The sequence below is a fragment of the Lissotriton vulgaris genome, chromosome 3_1, assembly GCF_964263255.1.
Source record: "Lissotriton vulgaris chromosome 3_1, aLisVul1.2, whole genome shotgun sequence".
Lineage (NCBI taxonomy): Eukaryota > Metazoa > Chordata > Amphibia > Caudata > Salamandridae > Lissotriton > Lissotriton vulgaris.
The window spans coordinates 1,639,862,783-1,639,886,022 of NC_141689.1; positions in this window are offsets into that span (position 1 = coordinate 1,639,862,783).

Here is a 23,240-nt window from a genome sequence, read left to right on the forward strand (position 1 = left end):
AACAAGGTTGTCTAATGCTGAGTGTTAGTGAGGCAGGTAAAAGGGGGTAGAGTCTCTCCTGCAGAATGCAAATACATGTTGGAAAAGAACTAATGTGCTACCTGAAAGAGGAGTCGTCATGTAGTCACAAGGTACCAATGTTGGAAAAAATCAGTGCAGACACTGCCTCCCCAGTGGGTGACCCTTCACTACCAGGGACCGCAACAAGGCTCATGGCCCGGAGCCCCCCGCCAATTTACTGGTCCCAGAGTGTTCCTCCCCGGTACCTGCTCCACGCCCTGGCAGGCAGATCTGCTATGCATGGTTTGACTATTATACAACGATACCCGAGCGTTTCTGGAAGGGAACAACTCCAAGAAAACATCCCCTACCCAGCAAAGACCTGTAAATCTAATGCTAACATAATCGCCAGGATCACAGACCCTAATAGTGCACAAGTTGCAGAACAAAGAACACATTCCAATCATGCACACGGGACGCTTGATATGTCCTACTACCCCACTTGTATATAAGAAAACACATTTAAATAGACACAGGGGAAGCCAGATCTGGCCACACTCTGCCACTGCGTACCAATAGAACACCCCAACTAATGCCTAGTAAATCACCAAAGTGCCCAGCCTCTTCAGTCGTTTTAACGAAGAAGACATCCCATTATTGCGCAGGAACTACCTGCTCTGCTCATGTTCACCAGTATACTGATAATGATTACTTCCAAGAGGCGTAACCTGCGCGCGCCGCGCCGACAACAGGGACAGTTAAGACTCCAGGGGAGAGACTGGAGGTCCCAGACCCTAGCTCAATGACCCCCCCCCCCAGTGTGCTATGACCAATATACCTGTAGATAGTTCAGGTGTCCCCCCATGTGAGTCGGACCGTTCTCCAGTGTGGTTCCTGCATACGACACATAAAACATCCGTAAGAAGCCCTGCCCCCCCTCAATACCAATACATATTCTCAGCAATGAGGCAGGGGCCAACAATGCCCCCACACCACCAAGGCCAAGCCTGATTGTCAGGTACGAGAACTAGTTAGTCCAATTACCTTCTCGTAAGGAATTGGGTGGGGCAATCACTTGCGTACTTCCGGCGGCCGGGCAGAAGTTAGTTATCGTGTCTTGTAAAGACCATGGCACTTAGATGAGTGTGACTGCGAAACCCATCAAAACTCGACACCTTGCCATTCTACCCAGGAACACCTCTTCATCCCAGGCCTACATACTGACCCCAAAGTGCTCCTCCTTTAAAGACACTATCCATACAATACGTGCCCTCTCTACTCTCCGACGGGAGACCTCTTAAAAAATTAAAGTTCTAATATCCTTGACTGTGGGAGAGTCTTCCCAGTTTCTAGTGATATGACAGGTACCGGCTAATACAGTAGAATCCTTCTACCAAGTAAGGTACTCTAATTGAACATGCACATGGACTTATAACTTGTAACACAATGTATGCTACCACTTACATCATGCTTGCTTCCTGTATTTGCACAAGTGCCACCATGGCTTACGTACATACATTCTTGTGATAGACAATCTGCCATGTAATGCATTCTATACCTTCCTTGTACCTTGTAAACCTATGCAACTTGCTCTCATGTCACTTTTCCTCCTGAGAAGCAAGGATAGCTATTCCCTGTAACAATTGCCCACGAATTGTCACTTTGCTACATGTAACTAGTGTTAGCTTTCTAAGGAGACACCAAAAGTGCTCCCACGTGCCAGTTCTGTCCTATTGTGAAGCGCCTTGACACATTCGAGTCTCTGATGCACAACTAAATGTGCAGTAACATTGCTTGTGTAAATGAAAACACTTCCACTTGCCTCTTGTACATCCGCAACTATAGCTGTATGTACCTTTTACCGACCTCAAGTAGTCCCAAGTCCTATGAAATGAAACTGGATCGTAAGCAATGTTTTGACACCTACGGGAAATGTTCACGCTAAACAGAATCGCGTTTGAATAAACGTAGCCCAGCACCTCCCAGCCGCGTGAGGATCAGTGAACAAGGCTTGAATAAATTGAAAACTGGTTGTTTTATGCAGCGCTCTGACACCTAGTAAAATGTTAGCGCTGTCAGAAACCTAATATATGGACATCGCTCTGGCTCATGCTAAGAGCATGGGGGAACAAAGAACAAGGCCTATATAAATGAAAACTGGTTCCTTGTAACGCGCTCTGACACCTTCCGTTGATGTTAGAGAAACCCCAGCCCGACAGGCACCTTCTGATTGGACGCCACCTCCTGATCGGACGCCATCGCAGAGATAGACGGTCTGGGTGCAGACACCCTCCTTCCTGCTGAAACTATTGTAATCTGTTCCGGATAAAATCGCGTTAGCTCAAGCCCAACCCTGGAGTCGAACCTTGAAAAAATCGGAATAAATGGAGCATTAGCGTAGCACGCTACTCCAGCTCGAATAAACTTAGGCCTGAATAATGTATAAGGTGGGGTAAGGCGCAATCTAACGCAACTGCCCCCTGGCGTCCGAGTGGCACCTAGATACTAAATCGCCAAAGGAAATACAGTAGTGTAACAAGAGGACGCTAACTACTAAAGCAAGAGAAGCTCACATTGCCCAAGTTCACGTGACGCCAGCGTTGAAAATTAGTTCGAACCCCGCTCCACATGAGAGTGCCCTAGCCGATAAGCCAGCTGGCAGGCCCGAGCTAGTGCTGAAGATGGACTGACCGTGTCCTGAGCGTTGAAAAACTGGCCACTCCTATTTGTACCGTATCAGGGTAACACAACATAGAACAGCAATGGTGTTGCGTATACAACTTACATACTCCCGCACTCTGCACAACCTGAAGGCGGTGGCCTCACCAGAGCAACAGGCCCAGCCGTGTCCAGTTACTAAAACCTTGAAGACGCTTGCATCGGCGCGCGTGTGCACGCACTTGGTTTGCCGCGCATGTAATCCCCATACCTTACCGAGAGGAAAGAAACGCCCCGGCACGCAAAACCTGCACCGAGAAAAACCTCCTGCGCCCTGGATGCCGAGATACCTAAGCTTGGAAACCTTGAAAAGTAACACCAAGTAAATAAATCCGAAAGCGTTAGGCGGTGTCTCACGTTCGAAAGTGAAGCGAGCACCATGGGCGAACCCCCAGAAATCGGGGAGAAGAAACGCGCTGCCAATACCGCTCCGTAGCCGCTACCAACGGAACACCTGTCCGGGGAAAATCGGAACAGCAGGAGCCTGCAAAGGCCAAGTCATAAAGAAAGACACCCGGAGCTCCGCGAGAAAGCCACTCGAAGAGGGGAAGGCGACCATGACAGGCAAGGGCTAGGAGACTCTACTTACTACACCGCCAGGGAAGAGAGGAAAATCGATGACCCGTAAAACCCAAAAACCGCCGGCCGGTAATGCATCTAGGGAGTGCAAGCGACAATCTCCGCTCCCGGGGTAGTCTGAGCAGTGCGGCCCAAAGGCAGGTCCGTGCACACCCGGCTCGGTCTGAACCATCCCTGAGGGCGGCCATCCAATATGCGACCACATCTCCCTTCGCAAATAGCGGCCCAAGGCGACTCCGCAAGACTGCAGCGTGCAACACTTGCCCACAAAATTGCATAATCGCATGCCGGCAAACGTGTCCCCCGCAAATGGAAAGAAACGACCAAGAAAGTAGCACCATGCGTCAAATCCACCTACACCGGCCAATCTTCCAACATCGCTCATGTAAATGACTGCATTCGAACGCCAGCTGACCTAGAAAATGGCCGCCCACGGACGCCATTACCCACATGTACCGGACAAGGTAATAAAACATACTGCCCTAGTAAATGGCCGCCTACGGACGCCAGTACCCACGTGTACCGGACAAGGTAATAAAACATACTGCCCTGGTAAATGTCCGCCCACGGACGCCATTACCCACGTGTACCGGACAAGGTAATAAAACATACTGCCCTAGTAAATGGCCGCCTACGGACGCCAGTGCCCACGTGTACCGGACAAGGTAAGAAACATACTGCCCTAGTAAATGGCCGCCCTTGGACGCCATTACCCATGTCTGCCGGACAAGGTAATAAAACATACTGCCCTAGTAAATGTCCGCCCACGGACGCCATTACCCACATGTACCGGACAAGTTAATAAAACATACTGCCCTAGTAAATGGCCGCCCACGGACGCCATTACCCACGTGTACAGGACAAGCTAATAAAACATACTGCCACGCCACAACCCACGTGCGCCAGAAAGTGACCCCATACTGCACATGTAACTGGTCGCACACGGGCGCATTAACCGCGTGCGCCGACATTTAGGAAACAAACTCCCCATGCACTAAAGCCAGCACTGTCCCCGTGCTTGGACCAAGAATCCCTCTGAGAGTATTCAACTTCGCAAGCAACCGAGCCTTCTGGGGGGCGGGGGGGAGTAGCGTACTGATCAGCAATGGGCTGCCCGAGCTCGCCCTTAAAACCAGGACCTATACTTGTCCGACCGCAAATTCCTATGAGAGCTAACCCCGTGAAAAGTGCGCCCCCTGCCACCACCACCATGGGGGAGTCCCCGTGAGGAAGTGGGGGCACCGGCAAAAGAACACAACAGATCCATGAGGTCCTGCCTCACTGCCAGGTTAGTCGCGATTGAAAAACGACACCCCTTCAACCTGGAAACACCAATTCACGTAAGCTTGCACTCAAATGGAACTGGGCCCAAACCATCTCGCCCCCGCTGAGACGACCGGGGAGGAGCACCCTGCTCCTTGCACAGATCACCAACCTTAAAACGAGCCAAAACCTCCGAAAAATAACCTTGCCATAAAATGAAAAAAACCCCTGCTACAGCGGCCCGCTCTTCAGCAGGCCGCCCGGCCCAGCCCCGCCCCCAAGCTGGATGGAGCAAGCACGAAAGGGGTAGGTATACGTTCATCTCCAATAAACAAGTCTTGTACCTTACCAGCAGCGAGGCAGTAACGGGGAGATTCCCATAGCCTGACTAAATGCTAAGAACCCTGGGTGTCTTCAACTGAGACGCCCTCCTGCCCCAACTCAAAGCACTTTACAGCAAGAACGCAACTTACAACTCTCACTACAGCGTAAAAAACCTCCCCGTGCATCCAACCAGCCGCAGAGCAGAGCTGGCGGAACTGCAACGTCCTTACACTACAGGCCAAAATGGGCCTTAGCTCCTGAAATGGTGACGATAAAAACACTGCTCAGGCACCTGGCACCAAGTTACCCTCACTGTACACACAGGCCCGACTGGGCCCGTGCATGCCCGGGAACATCCTAGGCCGAGGGATGCGCGCCCGATCACGCAACCAGCCTTGGAAAGATGAACCACGGAGACAAAAAACTAGCTCTAGGGAACGGGGCTGCGAATGGGGATTTGGGGGGGTGGCCGACCATCGGGAGGCTCGTCCCCCCGGGGATGTTTGGGGCACCAGGGGAGGGGGGGGGGGGGGAGGAAGCATGACAGAAGGGGCTCGCCGTAGCGGCGCTCTTTGGGCTGGTTGGGCTGGTTGGGCGGTTTTTGGGCTTCTTTTGGGCTAGGGGTGGTTTAAAACCGGCCATTTTGTGTCACCGCACACTGTTTGTGGTGCGGTGACACAGCAGCCAGGTCACAGGCATTTTTTGTGGCAGGGTTTGGGGCCTAGCGGTGCTTTGTGGCGGCGGTGCGCGGTGTTTCCGAGCCGTTCGTCGAGCGTTTGCCTGAAGTGCAGGGTGTGCAGGCAGGGAGCTGGTCGGTGCGCTGTGTCAGCGGTAGGGGGCGTTGCTGTGTCGCGATGGCGGACTACTCGGACCCGCGTGTGCTGGAAGCACTGAGGCTTCTGACGGAGGCGGGCCGCATGGACATAGTGCGGCCCGACCTCAAGGTAAGGCCGCCGCGGCGCGCTGCCATCGGCGCCGCGGCAGCTGTGGCGGCGTGCGACCCGCCGAGATCACGGGCGGCTCCGCGGGGCGGGAGGGGGGGCGGGGGAGCGAGGGGGGGCGGTCGGGCGACGGAAAAGGCCCCGGGCAAGGCGAAGGGAGGGGCTCAGAAGGCCAAGCAGAAGGGGCGGAAGAGGCCCTTGGTATTTGTGGCAGGGGGAGAGGGAGAGGGAGAGGTGGGTGGGGGCCGCGAGGGGGCAGTGGCAGTGATTGAGGCAGGGCCAGGTGGCCTGGGGGGCGTGGGGGAGGGGGGAGGGGACCGGGTAGTTTTGCCTGGGGAGGGTGGGGGCAATGGAGGGGGGGGGCAGGGGGATGAGAGTGCGGAGGGGCCCCGGGGGGGAGGGTCCCAGTGGTAGCGGGGGCAGGGGGGTTTGGTGGGGGGGGCTGGGGGGGCGGTTTCGCCGCTGCTCATCGACGAGACGGATTTGGAGGATGAAGGGGTGCTGGGTGGGGGGGGGAGGACACGGAGCTGGACTGGAGTGGGTCCTCGGCGGAGGAAGGGGGGGCAGGGGCGAGGGGGCGGGCGTCGCCTGGGCAGCGGGGGCGGGGGGTGGAGTCAGGCCGGGTGGGGGGGCAGGGTGGGTCGGAGGCGCTGGGGGGAGTGAGCGGAGGCGGCGGCGCGACGGGCGAGCGCGGTGAGTCGGGGTGGGTCGGTGGGAGTGGCGGGGGCGAGTCGGGGGGTAGGAGAAGGGCGGGGGGTCCGGGCGGGCATGAGGCGTGCTTTGGGGGGGGCAGGGGGCAGTGGCGCGGCCTGGGGGGAGGCAGGGGGGGTGGGGCGAGGAGGGGGGGTGGGGCCGAGTTGGGGTCCCGGGGGGTGGGGCGGTCCAGGGGGATGGGCGGGGGAGGGGGGTTGGGAGCTGGGGGGAGGGGGGGTACCGTCGCGGCGCGGAGGTCATTCGGCGGGGTGGGGGAGGGGTGCGGCGATGGTGTGGGGGTTTGGCGGAGGGGGCGGCGCGTGGGGGGGCGAGGGTGGTTGTTTTTACCCTGGCATGCTGGACTCCACCTTTTTTCCTTGGCAGGAGCTGTTGGTAAGGCGCTCGGAGGAGCAGCATGCGGCTCCCATCCACCGAGTGGATGGGCCGGCTCTGTTTGGTGCAGACGGCCGAGCTCCTGCGAGGGACCTGGCTCAGGGACTTGGTGAATGGAGGCGAGACGCGTCTCCACAGGCCCCTCCCCGATGGGTCTCTACGGCCGCCGGGGGTGGGGGAGTAAGGATGGACACGACTATCTCTGAGTTGCCTGCGAGTGTGGTGCATGGGAGGGAGAGTGTGGACTTGATGGATTTGATGCGGGTGTGTCGTGAGAGAGCGGGTCTGAGCCGGCTGGAACCCCAGGTGGGGGGCCGGGGTGGTGTGGAGCCGGCGGATGGTGAGTCGGAGGAAGAGGGTGAGATCCGGGAGGATGGGGGGGCTGGTAACGTTGTTGGAAGTGTATTTCAGGTGCCAGCAAGGCAGGAAGCACCCAGAGTGACGGCCCCCTCGGCTCAACTGGTTAGGCGGCGGGATCCAGCAAGGACGCCGACCTTGACGCCAGGTAAGACAGGTGACGGCGCGGGGAGCGCTAAGAGGCGTTGTGTGCAGGTGTCAGTGGGGTCGGGGGGCGATGGGGAGGATGGGTGGCGGCTGGTGCGGGGACGGTATGTACAGGACGCGGGAGTCGGTACGGACGGCGCGGTGCCGGGCGGGGCTGCGCCGAGCGCGGGTGGCGGGGCCGAGGCGGCGGGTGACAAGGCGTCGGGCGGAAAGGAGGCGGCGGGGGAAGTAAGGAGAGTTTGGTGATTCCGGTGCGGAAGCTGCCGTACATGGGGTTGACCAAGCCGCTAGGGGCCCACCTTTCCGGGGCGACGAAGGAAAAGATTTGGAAGGGGGAATACATAGATATTTTGAAGCTGCTACACAGGGAATTGACCTCAAAAGAGGGGTCGAAGGAGGAGGAGCAGGAGTTGGCAAGGCGCCCTAAGGTTCCCCTGACGCTGGACAATTGGTCCGCAGCGTTCCTCATTTACGCGAGCGTGTATTGCGAGAAATTCCCGGACAGGTGCGTCGCGCTGTTTAAATACATGGACGTGGTGCGGAGGGCGCAGGTGACTTACGGCGGGTACGCCTGGTCGCACTACGATGAGGAGTTTCGGGCGCGCATGGCGGGGGACCCGGAAGCGCAGTGGGGGGAGCTAGATTCGGATCTGTACCAGCAGACAATGGGAGGGGCCAAGTTTGGCCGCACCATTTACACGGCCAGCGGTTTGCCGCTGGCGTCTCCCCCCTTTCCGGCACACCCCACCCGTGGGGGGGTGGGACAGGGAGCCTCTGGCAGCCAGGCTGCAGTCAGGGCCTGCTGGGATTTTAACAGGGGAGTCTGCGGGCGGGCGGCATGCCGTTTCCGGCACGAGTGCTCTTCATGTGGACGGAACCATCCGGCGCTGCGGTGCTGGGGGCCCGGAGGCCCACCAGGGCAGCTGCCCGCGCAGGGAGGTGGACTTGCCAGAGGGGGTCCGGGCGGGGGGAGGGGAGGGGGTAGAGGGGGTGGAGCCGGAGCTCTGGGAAGGCTCGTACGCCGGTTAGGATCGAGCGGATGGAGCCCTGGTTGGCGGCGTATCCGCGGGCGGAGGATGCTGCAGTGCTGCGCCGGGGTTTCCGGGAGGGGTTTCGGCTGGGGTACGAAGGCCCTCGGATTGCTTGCTGGGCGGACAATCTAAAATCGGTGAACCTGCACAAGGGCATGGTGAGAGAGAAACTGTTCAAGGAGGTCAGGGAGGGGCGGATAACGGGCCCCTTCACGGCGCCGCCGCTGCCAGGCTTGATCATTTCCCCCATCGGGGTGGTGCCTAAGAAGGAGGAGGGGCAGTTCCGACTGATACAGCACTTGTCCTGGCCGGAGGGGGAGTCGGTCAATGCGTACATTTCGGCGGAGTTGGCGTCTGTGACTTACTCGTCGGTGGACGTGGCGCGACGTCTGGTGGCGGCGGCGGGACGAGGCGCGCTGTTGGCAAAATGCGACATCAAGTCGGCCTTCCGACTCCTTCCGGTGCACCCGGCGGATTACCAGTTGCTGGGGATCCAATTTCAAGGTCTCATCTTTGTGGATAAGGCGCTGCCGATGGGGTGTTCCATTTCATGCGCACTGTTTGAGCGGTTCAGCTCATTCATTCAGTGGGTTTTTTCCAGGCGCACAGGCTCGGAGTCAGTGACGCACTATCCGGATGATTTCTTCCTGGTGGGGCGGCCCGGTGCGGCGGACTGTCAGCGGCTGCTGGATGGTTTGGCCGGGTTGATGGGGGAATTTGGGGTTCCCTTGGCGCCAGAGAAGACGTGCGGTCCCAGTACGGTGTTGTCCTTTCTCGGTATCGAGCTCGACTCGGTCGCCATGGAAGCACACCTGCCGGAAGACAAAACGGTGGCAATGTTGGCTTTGGTGGATGGCATGTTGGTGAAGAGGAAGGTGACGGTGCGGGACGTGCAGGTGTTGTTGGGACATTTGTATTTTGCGTGCCGCATGGTGCGGGCAGGCCGAACGTTTTGCCGGCGTCTCGGCTTGGCGTTGTCGGGTTTGCCGTTGCCACATCACCATGTGCGCCTCTCGGCGGGGATGAAGGAGGACCTGCGCATGTGGCGGGCGTTCTTGGAGCGTTTCAATGGTGTGCCGATGGCGCCGGCGGAGGACTGGGAGTGGGATGTCACCATGTACTCGGATGCGGCGGGCGTCGGAGGTTTCGGGCTGTACTGGGAGGGAAAATGGTGTGCGGAGCAGTGGCCCGACCATTGGCAGGCGGGCGGGAGGAGCATTGCGTTCCTGGAGTTGTTCCCTTTGGTGGTGGCGGTCACAGTGTGGGCGGGGGCGCTGGCACACAAGAGGGTGCTTTTTCGCGTGGACAACATGGCCGTCGTGCAGGTAGTGAACAGGTAGTCGGCTCGGGATCCGCAGGTGCTGAAATTGATGCGGGTGTTTGTCCTGCGGTGCTTGGAGAATGACATACTGTTTCAAGCGCGCCACGTTCCCGGAGTGGACAATGACATTGCTGATGCCTTGTCTCGTTCACAGTGGGAGAGGTTCCATGGGCTAGCCACGGCGGCGGAGGAAGTCAAGACGCCGGTGCCGGAGGAACTGTGGTCGGTGGGCGAGGCCGGGCCGTTCAGTTGGTGAAGACGTCGATGGCAGTGTCTACGTGGAAGGCGTATGAGCTAGCGTGGGAGGAATTCCTGCAGTCAGGTGCAGTGCGGAGCGGGGACAGGTGGCAGCGCGAGGAACAGGTGGTAAGATTCATGCTGGCGCTCATGGATAGAGGTTTGTCGCGGGTGTCGATTGCGGGCAAGATGTCGGCGGTGGCGTTCATGGGGAAGATGTGGTGGGGTTACCCTCCGTCGGCAGAGGAGCTGGGAACCAGGCTGTTGGAGGGGTGGGCGAGGGAGAGGGGGCGAAGGTGCGGCTGCGCCGTCCCATCACGGTGGACTTGTTGGCAGGAGTGATTGGCGCGCTTCCCGAGGTGTGCAGGGATGTAGGCGAGACGGTGCGTTTCTCTACCTTGATGTCATGGCTTTTCTTTGGGGCATTTCGAGTGTCGGAGTTGCTGGGCGCGAAGGGGAGGCGGGGGGTGTTGTGGGGGAACGTGGAGGTTCGGGCCCAGGAGGTGGTGGTGTGTTTGAGACGCTCGAAGACGGACCAGCGGGGGGTTGGTACTTGGGTGGTGCTGGGGCCGGGCGACAGGGAGGGGGTGTGCCCGGCGGTGTGGGGCAGGAGGTTGATGGCCGAAGGTGGCGAGAAGGAGGGGGAGGTTTTTGGGCAGGGTGGGGGGGGCGGAGTGACGGCGTCGCAAGCGTTGTGGGTTCTGCGGCGTGCCCTGCGGTGCATGGGGGAGGATCCCCTGGCGTTCGGGACGCATTCTTTTCGGATCGGGGCGGCGACGGAGGCGGCACGGAGGGGTTGGGGTAAGGAAGAGATACAGAGGCTGGGTAGGTGGAAGTCGGACTGTTACAGGACGTATGTGCGGTTGAGGGAGGGGGATGGTGCGTCGTCGCAGTGATTCCCGATTTTCATATATGTGTCTTTGCAGGTGCTGTGGCGGGGCCGGATGTGGCTGTCCTGAATTTGTACATTGTGGGTCCTTCGTTCGTCAAGAGGGCAGAACAAGCGGAGTGGGACAGGCATCAGGCGCTCAATTTGGGATTGCATGCGGGGTTGTACAGATGTCATTGGAGGGGAAAAGGGGGTAGGCGTTGGCATGAGTTATTGCCGTTGTTGAACACACTGGTGAGAGGGGGGTGTGCCCTGATGTGGTGGTGATTCACCTGGGCGAGAACGATTTGGTGCAGTGCAAGGGGTTGGCGCTACTCAAACAAAGGAAGCAGGACCTGAGGGAAATCAAGAGGCAATGGGCGGGCTGCCATGTCATATGGTCTGAGTTTATTCCCAGGCGGGTGTGGAGGGGAGCTGAGCGCCCAGGGGCCATAGATAGGGCACGTAGGAAGATCAACCGCGAGATGCGTGAATTCTGTGCCAGGGAGGGGGTGGGGAGGATGGAGCACCCGGAGTTGCGCTATGGTGCGAACTATTTTTTCTGGGAGGATGGGGTTCACCTGTCCAGGTATGGCATGGAGCTGTATGTAGTGCAGCTGAAGGAGGCTTTAGATGGGGCCCTGGGGGTGGTCAGGTATCCCAGGAGGCAGGAGTCCTAGGGGGGGGGTCGAAAGTCGTATACGACTTTCGAGTGGCGCTGTCCTAAGGTGATAGGGTGGTGTTGCTGGAGGCCTGGGACTGTATGGTAGTGGGGTGGGGTCATGGAGGTCATTAGGGGCATTTAGTAGGGGCAGGTTGATGAGCGGATGTGGTTGTATTACCGTGGTTGTATTACTGTTGCAATGTTCAGGTTTACATTTAGGGGTGGGGGTGGGGGGCTGTCAGGCAGTTTGTTATTTAGTGAGCAGTAGTTTTGTTCGGCACAGGCCAAGGGGGATGTGTTATATGTGCACCTGATTCCAATAAAGCGGCCTTTATCACACACTTTTGGTTGTCAGTGTCTCTGCTTCCCACCCCCCTCACCTACTGGTGTGCCCCAATGAACTGAGGCCTAAAGCTAGCATTACAGGACTAGGCCTCTGTGAAAGTCTTCAAAAAGAATCGTATTGGGTGTGTGCTACATGCCCCGATAGACTCCCAGACCTCCGAACTCCCCAGCTGCCTAGCCAGGAAGCTCGCAGCTAGGGTGGGAGTGCACCCGTCCCAATCAAGCACAGTCCAAGAGCTGAACAACATGCTGCCTGTGGATACACAGCCTAATACGGCCACGCTCACCCCCGAAATCAAGAAAGTCCGACGGCATCGGTGCCTAGCCTAAAAGAACTGTTGCGGCAAAGTTCCAATTCACAAACCATAAAAAATACCAGCGTCTCTCTGCCCCCCTCCGCCACTTCGCGCCAGGCTCACCGAGCCCCTACTACCATCACAGACACAACACACTAATGGACACACCAAAACTAAAAGGGATCGCATGTACATGGAATGTCTAAAGCCACGACCCCGAAGGTGTCCGCGCCATGGGCATGAACAACACACCCTGACTCACCTTCATAAACCCGACGAACCGAACAGCCCAAAGACCCAGGCGAACCGGACATCGCGTCCAGACCGGAGGCTGGAGCGACGAGAAACCAAACGGTGTCAGGGTGAGGGGACAGCAGACAAAGAGACCGCTCGGTGGGCGGGGGAGGAATATATACCCAGGAAGGAAGTGACGCGCGAGACCCTCCAGGGTCTCAAAGAGCTGGGCTATCCCGTGTGCCATCTTGTGGCACTACGGTGGCCGCCCTCTTATTTGTGTCCCCTGCGGGGACGTGTCGGTCGGCCTGCAGTGACACCAATCACACACACTCGATGAATCCTGATGAGTGGCACTAGGTTTCCAAGGCTCTTCTTGTGACAGAGCAGCTCTGCAGGGGCCCCTGGCTGGGGCTTTCCTGCCGCCTCAAGGCCCAGGACAGAGACTCACTCTCTCCAGCCTGCAGTGAATGAAAACCTCTCCCTTGGAGAAGGGTGAAAACTGGGCGTGTGTGCGCGTGCCCCACGGCCTGCTATAAGAAAGGCGTTGATTTTAGAAACTCTTCCCCTTAGAAGAGGGTGTGTAGTGAAGTTGTCCTTGTAAACCGCATTCATTCTAAGATCCCTTAAAAGCCCCGGCTGACGAGATCACACGTGCCAGGAGGTCTCCGGGTCACCAGTGAATCAGTGCACGTGCAGTAGCGCACTCTGCGTAAAATCTGTGCACTATCTTCAATCAGCGTAAAGCAGCTCAGGGGGTGAATGTGCCTGCTGCAGAGCACTGTTCATAAACTGAACCCCCAGATTTCTAATCAGTGCACTCATGAGTTTATTAGAGGTCTTTGTAGCTCACACGGCGGGCCGGGGGCATGGCTTAGTCGTGATAAAATGACGCCTTGTCTTATGCAGATAAATGTTTGCCTGCGCACCACCAATTTTTAATCGAGTATTGTGTTGTTTTTCAATTATTTTTTTTGTTTTTTTTGAAGTTTTAGGTTGCTTCAAGGGGTGACGTTCCCGTCCTGTGAACGTCCACAGATCAATACTGTTGAGTGCTTCCAAATCCCCTATTTGGGGCATTCCTGTGTTGATCAAATAAAGCTTCCAATGTTCATTTAGACATGACTTTTATTCATTCATTATCGTTATTCATTTGTTATCATTGTTACTTTCAATTGTATTATTTTCATCCGTTTATTTTTTGTTGCTCCATATCATATGTACAATGGATTTCCAATTCACATAAAATTGTATTCCAATGCATTTCGAGCTTTTTACGCTCTTCGTCAGGGAATATGATCTGAGGAACATAATATAACAATGTTTTGATTCAAAACTGCAACCAACTCATTCCTTTAAGCAGACATTCTCAATTGATATATACATGCATTTAGTGATTTGTGATTATGTGTTTAGTGACATAAGTGACGACATGCCGTGCTGGGTAAATGATGTAAGACAATCTCGCTTGGGACGAATCAAAAATCACCCCTACAAATCTCATCGTTCCGCAGGACACCCATGCTTCAACGCTGCTCTGGATCTCGGTGAGACCTGATCCAATTTCCGGAACATTTTGTTAAAAAATTTCCAATGGTCACCAAAGTGATAAAATGAAATCGTCAGCACAGATAAAGGTTCTTGCCACAATACTAAACCCAGCCTCAGACGAGACAGGCCCTGCTATTCATTGCTTAGCTTAGCAACTGGACCGTTAGGATACACATAAAATGCAAACTGCTCAACAACGCTGTTGAGAAAGAGTTATCAGAGATGAATCACCCTGCAAGGATGACCATACTTGATTTCTCTACATGTTAACCCGAGAGGAAGCAGTGGCATAGCAAAGGTGCCATGAGCTTCATGTAAGGAAACAAATTGGCCTCCATCCCCTGGGTTGGTAGTAAAAACAGCTATATTTGCTCTGCAGTGGGTCCCTCAGATCTCTGTGATGCAAACTCAGCACAAAGCGTTAGTAAATCAGGATCAGAATCTCTAACCAGGCACGATTTGTGTTCTTACTGCAAACTAATGCAAGTGTTTATTAATAACAATCAAAGAGGTGAGGGGGTATTGTTTTCTTGTTTGCATTAGCGCCCATGGCACCCTTACTATGCCACTGATTTTAATAGCTTGTACACAGCACGTGCTTGCATATTAAGGTATTGCTGTTCTCACATATTTGAAGGTGCCCTTATTTGTGAAGAGTTAAACATCGTTTGTCCATTCTTTAAGCTAAAAGTTTAATTTTGTGCAGTTATGTACACCAAACTCCACCAGAAAGTATTAGAGGGCTTTACCTGAGCATCAGGACTATAACCTGTTTCCCCAGTTCCAGAGTCAGCAGCTTGAAGTGTTCCCTTCAAATGAGCATACAGGAACCAGGATGCAGTAGATAAATAGGTTTATTGAGAGATAAGAAATAAACCTCTTACAAGCTTGAGCCAACCGATTCATCTGGAACCCTGGAACAACTCTTCACTCCGAGTGTTCCAGGTTCCAGATAGGAATGAAGAATACAACACAGCTCTGGCAGTAATGTTATATACTCCCCCTCTAATTGGGTGTGAAACACAATCATACAATGTGTTTCACATTGGTTGTGAAACACAGTCTATTTCACACTGCCCCTTGAAACACTCCAATTTGAAAACAAAGAAACAGCTCCTTTCTGTTTGATGGATTTGCAGGCTGCTCCTGCTGTACAGCCTGTGACGAACAGAGAATATGGGAGTTTTCAAACCTCCCTTTTATGTCTTTAGGCCCTGTGAGTGGGGAGAGTGCTCCTAGAGACCAAGGGAGAGTCTGGATGGTGGAAGAAGGAAGGTTGGGCACACGCTCAAGGGTGCAGCCTACAGGGGACTGGGACTATCAGAGAAAAATTGGACGCCTGGTCACCAGAGGCCCAGATCTCTGTACTGGGGGTTAATGTTTTACATTGTTTCAGCATTCCCTCCATCAATTGTTCTTTGTGCATTTTTCGCTCTGGGTGGGAAGGATATGCCCAGACATGGGTGCCGTGCTTACCATGCCACTGGAGTCTAGATAGCCTGGCTGATGAGGGGTGATGCTCCGAAACCGGTCCCAGGATGCTTGTTTCCAGTCCAGGGAAGACCTGGCCTGGCAGTTCGGGCTGGACTGTTCCCATGGGCTTGGTGTGCAAACAAATGATGGATTTAGGCCCACAACTCTGTACTGGGGGTGAACCTTGCATTCCTGCAGCCATACTGCACTCCATTGGTCCTGTGTATTCCAATATGATATAAAGCTTCAGGAACATTAGAACTTAATGAAAATTAGAGCGTTGCAAACATTACTTAGAGTTTACTAAAGGTCCCTAGGTTCATTGACATACTGTGATTGTGATTACCATTTTCATTTTGGATTACCTGTTTCTTTATGAGAATACAATTCTTGCTTCAGGAATCCTACTACATTGGGATCCATTTGCTCATGACCTTGAAATGACCTGATTTCCAATCACCAGTCATGTAGTGCCTCCCAGGTAGATACCTCATTTTGATAATAATCTGGTTGTCCACTCAAAAATGACAAAAACATTTGGACAGGTCTTCTAGCATCTGAAAAACAGTACCCACAGGTGTTTCAATTAGTGAATCACCTAGATGTTGTACTGTGCCTCAAGCTAGCAACTTTACTACAAACAATTCTGATAGTAGTTTCAGCAAATGTATTTGTAAATCCAATTTAACAAAGGCCACAAACAATCTGTAGCAACTTCTTCACATCTTGCACCTTCACCCAGTCTGCTGGCATCCGATTATATCACTAACTCCATGATAGAACCATAAATCGAACTCCCATTTCAAGCTTCCACGTGTTCTAAACTCCACAGATTAAACAGTCTTGCCTCCTGTTAGACCTGGCAGCTTTTGGTGTGGTTTCCCCAGTCTTTTTGGCCTCTGACCTCCTGTTTTTGATCCTGTGAAGAATTTCGTTTTTGCTGGTGTTAGGACTCTGGACACTTTACCACTACGGACCAGTGCTAAAGTGCAAGTGCTCTATGTCTAAAATGTAAGGTAATTGTTTTTTCCATGACTGGCATATCTGAATTACTCATAAGTCTCTAGTATAGTGCACTATGTGTGCCTAGGGCCTGTAAATCACATGCTAATAGTGGGCCTGCAGCACTGGTTGTGCCACCCACATGAGTAGTCTTACAAACGTGTTACAGACCTGCCACTGCAATGTCTGTGTGTGCAGTTTTAAACTGCCATTTGGACCTAGCAAGTGCACCTGCTTGCCAGGCCCAAACCTTCCCCTTTATTACATGTAAGGCACTCCTAAGGTAGGCCTCAAATTAGCCACATTGGCAGGGTGCAGTGTATTGAAAAGGTAGGACATGTACTGTTATGTTGTACTTGCGCTGGTAGTGTAAAACTAATTTTGTTTTCACTACAGCAAGGCCTTTTTCTCCCATAGGTTAGCATTGGAGCTGCCTGGTACCATCATACATTTTTATCTTCCATTAGGGAGCTAATAGAAAATTGAAGTTGGGTGTCTCAGGACTCACAATTTAAACATACATCTTTTAGTAAAGTTGTTTTTTAAATTGCGGGTCTGGAATGGCACTTTTAGAAAGTGAGCATTGTCTTACTTTAACCATTCTGTGCCTGTCTCTGACTATACGTGTGGGTCAGGGTGACAGTTTGGTTCTTGTGCATTCATTCTAGACGGTCACACAGGGAGCTGAGGTGTACCCTCATATCCTGATGACCCATCACCAGGCTGATGGGCTTTCCAGAGCTAGCATGGTGTGAAGGGTTGACACTGACATCTGAATAGGGCTGTGCCTGTCCCCACACAAATAAATCCCTTCCCCTTATTGTGTGTCTGGAGCCAGGGCAGAGAAAGGCAGGGTCTTGTGCACTACAAAGTCTTTCCTTTGACGTTTGCCTACGTCAAGGCTGAAATGGTTATAAGTACTGGATCTCTCACACAGTATATTCAGACCACTTCGGGGCTGTGGACATTCTGTCAGGAAGAAGAGCTGGATTGTGCTCAGGAGGGACTGCAACTCTGCTGGTTGCTTTACTGTGTTGGTCTGCTGCTTGCTGCTTCTGTCCTGGGAGTGAAAGGACTGGACTTTGCTTTCTACATCCTGCTTCCAAGGTACTCCAAGGGCTTGAGTTGACCCTCTCTCCTGTTACAAAAGTCTCAGGGTCATCAAAGAGAGGTGTGGTGCAGCGGCCAGGGCAGCTGACTTCAGAGCACAGGGTTCACTGTTCGATCCCCAGCGGCAGCTCAGCTCAGCACCATTTGACTCTGGGCAATAGCTCACTTAATTTCCACGATGGCCCCCAGCGCCTTGAGACCAGTAAGGGTGAGTAGTTTGCGCTTTACAAATACGGGTTTATTTATTTATAAAGACTTCACCTGCAATCACCTGGACTCTGCTGCTGTGAGTTTGACTCTGCCAAGTGGTGCCAAATTCTGTTCTTGGGCATTTGGAAATGAGTTCTGGTGATACAAGGAAGAAAATCCATGCAACTCCAAGAGTAATTCGGAACCAGTGCAGTACTGCCAAAACTCAACACATAGCCGCTGCCTGCCTGCTTGACACAACATTTGCGGCTTACAGCGCAGGCCTTCGGCATACTGCTGCTGTGTGAGTCTCTAGCATTGTGTCACCGAAGTCCGCAACGCATTGCCCCAACTCTGACGCAGGACCTGCTTCAATGCTGTGGATTTGCGCAGCTAGACATGTCGTTCCTGGTCGCCGATTTTTTCATTGACACTGAACCGCAGTAAGGAACCGAGGCATCGTGCCCGAAAACGATGTATACCTCTCCTGTAGCAGTATGGAACTGGCATATTACCTGATTTTTCGACTACTCATCTCCACTGCACCTCGCATCGTCCTTGATTTTTGATTCATCTAAGGTACTTTGTTATGATCAAGTACAACCATTGATTTTTAAGAACGGCAAATGTATTTCACCTTTGAAAATCCATATCTTGACTTGTGTATGTTGGAAATTTGTTGTTTTGGTCTTGTTTGTTTCAGATAAATACTGGCATTTTCCTAAACTGGTTTGGAGTCTTTTTGTAGTGTTTTCACTGTGTTATTCTGTGTGTGTGTGGGTGTACAAATACTTTACACATTGCCTCTGGGATAAGTCTGTGCCTAGCTACCAAGGGTGTGTAATTTACTTACCCTGACTAGAGGGAGGGCTCCTACTTGGCCAGGGTACGCATCATTGCCAACTAGAGACCCCATTTCTAACACCTCCTTCGAACAATCAAGTGACACCTTCCTGGCATAAAGGATCTTCACCCTTTTTACGTCTCAGTGGTGCAAAGGTTCTGGGAAATCACCAAGGTAGAAGCAGCTAACTGGATCACAAGTGGGGCTAACTCCCTAAATGAGAAGGATTCCACAAGAAATCTCTTCTTGACATGTCTTTTTATGTCCCTGATTTTTGCAAAGAACCACTCTACATAACAGTCCATGAAAACATCAATGAACCCCAAGAACTATATCTTGCATTTTCCTTTTTATCATGGGGTCCAACATCTTTGTTCTTATATCAAAGCCTAGGTCCTTCACAAAACTTGGAACAAACATGACTTGTGAGCTCAGCTTACATTAGTTCTCCCATAAAGATCATATTGTCGACATATATTCTGATCCCCTGGCTCTTAAATAAGACACACCCAGCTTCATCTATTTCCTTAATACCCATGGCGAGGTGTGCTCTTACTAAAAACTTCTAAACTCAGAAGGCTATCTCTACCATAGAATCTGAAGGAATCACTTATGTGTCTGAAGACCTGAACAGCGAAGCCCTTCCACTCATAACAACCCCCAAAAAAACCTTCTCCCTTATGAGATATCTCAGATGATGGAAGCCATCTATCTTGAAATGCCTGTGCATCACTCAGCTGTTGATCTCCCTGACAGGTTTGAATTTTATCCTGTTTTCTACTACAAAAAGGTTGCGCACTTACCTCTTGGGATGGAGATTTGTTCAGTCATTATAGTGCCCTTTTGCTCCAGCATCCTTCATTTTACACCCTTCAATGGCCCTACTTTTTGGGGAAAATGTATTAGAAAATATAGTTTTCATTGCTGCAAGGAAGCAACAAAAACTCTATCTTGAACCCTTTTACAATATCTACAATCCTGGTATCATCTTCTGCAATATTTAGAAGCCACTGAAAATACTTGTCCCAAAAGTAACAAAATAATAGAAATAATATATTGTTGCACCTTTCCTCCTGCCATCGAGAGCCAATTTACTGATGCATTTAGGCTCTAATGTTTTATCCCCATGCCTGCAAGCTGATGGTGCCTTAATGCTGCTTCAGACACTCTCACAGCTCTTCTTCAAAAAAAGGAATGTGTGAAACACTTTTTTATGTATTACTTTTTTTATAAGAGCATAGGGTACAAAAATAAATGGAAATCACATTGAAGTAGAAACAAACAAGTAAATAGCTTGTAAGATTAAAAGAGGGGGAGAGACAACAAATTAATTTAATTTGACATAGTAATTCATTAAATAAGTATTAATACTTTTAGCCCAATAATCATTAATACATAATAATCATGATATTTAATTATATAGTGTACCATTACATGCACCCAAATAAATTAAAATGACATTACATTAATAAATAAATTAAATTAAATAGAAAATTAAAATTAAATTAGTTTTTAAATATTAACTCAATATGTTAGATATTGACACATTTTTCCCAAATTCTAGAGAACTTCACAGTTGAGTCTTGCATTTTGGCTATATGGTGCTGAAATTCATAATCGTGCATAATTTCCCCCACCATTCCTCAAAAGAAGTTATAATTTCTGATTTCCATTTCCTAGCGATTCTCAGCCTTGCAATAGTTATTGCATAGAAACCCCAATCTTCCGTCCTTATGCAAAACATAATTATTTTCGGAGTCAGGGTAATCATGGGCAATTCTATAAGTTCGATTCTGTGCATTATAGAGGTCCAGAGTTCATTTAGATTGGGCCAGGCGACAAACATATGTATGTTGTCTGCAGCCTCCGACTGACATTGTATACAACAATGGGGTGTTTTATACTATTTACTAAGTTTTGAGGGAGTGAAATAAAAATCAAACATAGTATGATACATTTGTGCTTGATCCCTTGTTGCAGTGATGATTTTGCAGAAACAATTAAAACTATAGGCAGGCTCCTGTCTCCTAGTTGCTTGCCACTCCCAATACTTTCGACCATCTGTTCACCCATTCCACTAAATCATCAGTTTCGTAATGTATCAGGTAAGAGTATCCCATTTAGCTAGAGAAATGATATTGGCTAAAAAGGATCCTTGCAAAGTCATGAGAGGCCAATTTGGATGCTATCTTACCATCATTTTTAAGAAGAAGTGCTCTAATTTGTAGGAATCTGAAGAAGTGATTGGGCTGTAAAGAAGATTTGGCTTGTAATTACAAGATCAATTTAAACTCATTGTTATCAATGAAATCTCCAAGAAAGACAACCCCAATGCCAATTTACGAAGTAGGGAGATTCAAACACTTCAAGGAGGTCAGGATTATAAAGTAATATTGTCTTTCCTAATTTTACTCAGATCTCTGCTAATTTTTAAACTGATTTTCTTGAAGAATGTTCTACTGTTAAATGTACCCCTCTCAGTGCGTAGACTGTTAAATTGGGATATTATATGCACCTGTAAGACACTGAATTACTGGTTGAAGAGGGTGAAACCCTGCTGAAGCAGAAACCACAATACTTGTCAGGGTGAAGTCACAAGCAAACCCTACATTAACCTGTGCTCAACATTCCGGTAGTTTGGCACAGAACAGTCAGGCATATCTTAGGGGCACTGTGCAAAGTATCTATGCAACTCTTTAAACATTAAAACAGTGAAAACACACCACAAAAGGATCCCAAACCAGTTTAGAAAATGTGAGCATTTGTTAATCAATAAACAAAGAACGAAAGACAAAACTCTAATCAGTGGAATTTGAGACATGCAATTTTAAAGATTATAGTAAAAATAGCTACCTAAAACACAAAGCGCCAAGTGTGAATAATTGGCAAAGACGGGGACAAAGTCACAAGTTCAGGCTGACTGCGATGGTGCACAGGCTGGCCACAGGGACCCAGATAGGCCCTCTGAACAACAGTACCACAAATCCTGGTTGCGGAGAAATGCAAGGTCCTGCACCGAGGATGTGTCACACACCTGAGGCGATGCGTTGGTTCCGATTTGCTGCGGAGCTGCGGTCCTGTCGACGAGGGCTTGCAATGTGAAGTCCAGTGTCGAGAATGCGTTGCACAGTCGAGGTGATAAGTCGATTCCGAGGAGGTTGCGATGTGAGGACCTTCGTCATTATCGATGCTGCCGTTTACGAGGGATTTGCGCTGCAAGGGTCCGCATCAGGAAAGCTTCACACCAGTGGCAGTTCCGATGTGGACTGTGAGGTAGATGCACAGTCCTTTGAGTCAGGAGAACCTTTGCAGCAGAGGCGTCTGTTCTGCTCGGGTTTGCATTGCATTGCAGAGGAGATGTGTCTGTTCTGCTGTGTCCACCGATGGGTTAGCAGAACACCTTCAAGCACACTTCCAAAGGTCCAGGACTGGGATGGCACCATTTGGTAGGGTAGTATTCACAGATGGCAGACTCCAGGTGCTGGTTTCAAGGTTGCTGGAGCCTTCTATCCCTGAGGCGCAAGTCAGAAGGCCAGCCAACTAGCCCTTGGAGCCACTTTGGGGTCCTGGCTTCAACAGATGCCCAGTCCTTCTCGGGCAAGTGGGTAGCAGGCAGCACATCAGCACAGCAGAGCATAAGTCCTTTAGGGAAGCAGTTGAGCAGAGGAGCAGTCCTTCCAGCAGCACAAGAGTCCTTCTTCATGGCAGAGTAAAAAAGTCTACAAAACCACTTGGAACTCTACACCTGTTTCGTGGACTTTAAGGCGGCATTTGACCGTGTCAGCAGGCAAACACTTTGGGCCAAACTGAAACACCAGGGCTTACCGGACTCAATCCTCACACCAATCATTGGCCTGTATACCAACACCTGGATGCAGGTAAAAATTGACAACGGGCAGCGGTTAACGCGAAAGATCGGCACCGTAGACGGCCTAAAACAAGGCTGTGTGTTGGCCCCTTACCTCTTTAATCTGTTTATGGCAGATCTGACAGTAAGCCTAGACCAGATTAATGCCCATCCTCCCCGGCTATCCTATGCCGACGATGTGGTGCTATTAAGTCAAACGAGAATAGGCTTACAACGTCTACTGCAAGAACTGACCAGTTACACCAAATAGAATCTGCTAGAAATAAACAGCAAGAAAACCAAGATAATGGTTATAACACGACGCCACAAAGCCCCACCAAATTTCCTAATAGACAATGTTAAGCTGGAAGTGGTGGATAGCTACAGGTATCTGGGGATACAACTAGATAAGCGCCTCAACTTCTCTACTCACTTTAAAGACATTGAAAAAAAGGGTTCTACCCTATTACATGCCTTCACCAACTTAGCGATCGAGCTCAAAGGCCCATTGGTCTCCCCTTTGCTAACCACAATGAAAGCAAAGTTACTGCCAACAATAGCATACGGGAGTGTGCTACATCATGGCAAAAGTGCGATACTCATTGACAAAATACAAACCAAAGTCTACAAGCGTGTATTTGTCTTACCAAGCAACACATCACCGGCACAAGTAAGACTTGAATTTGGTTTGCAATCGCAAGTGCTCTTGAAAAAGTATGAGACCATCAAATTTTGGTATGATGTCTGGAGGAATCAGGAAAATGAAGTCTACAGCGCCATGTGGGAAGCAATCCAAAAGAGTCCGAACTCCGA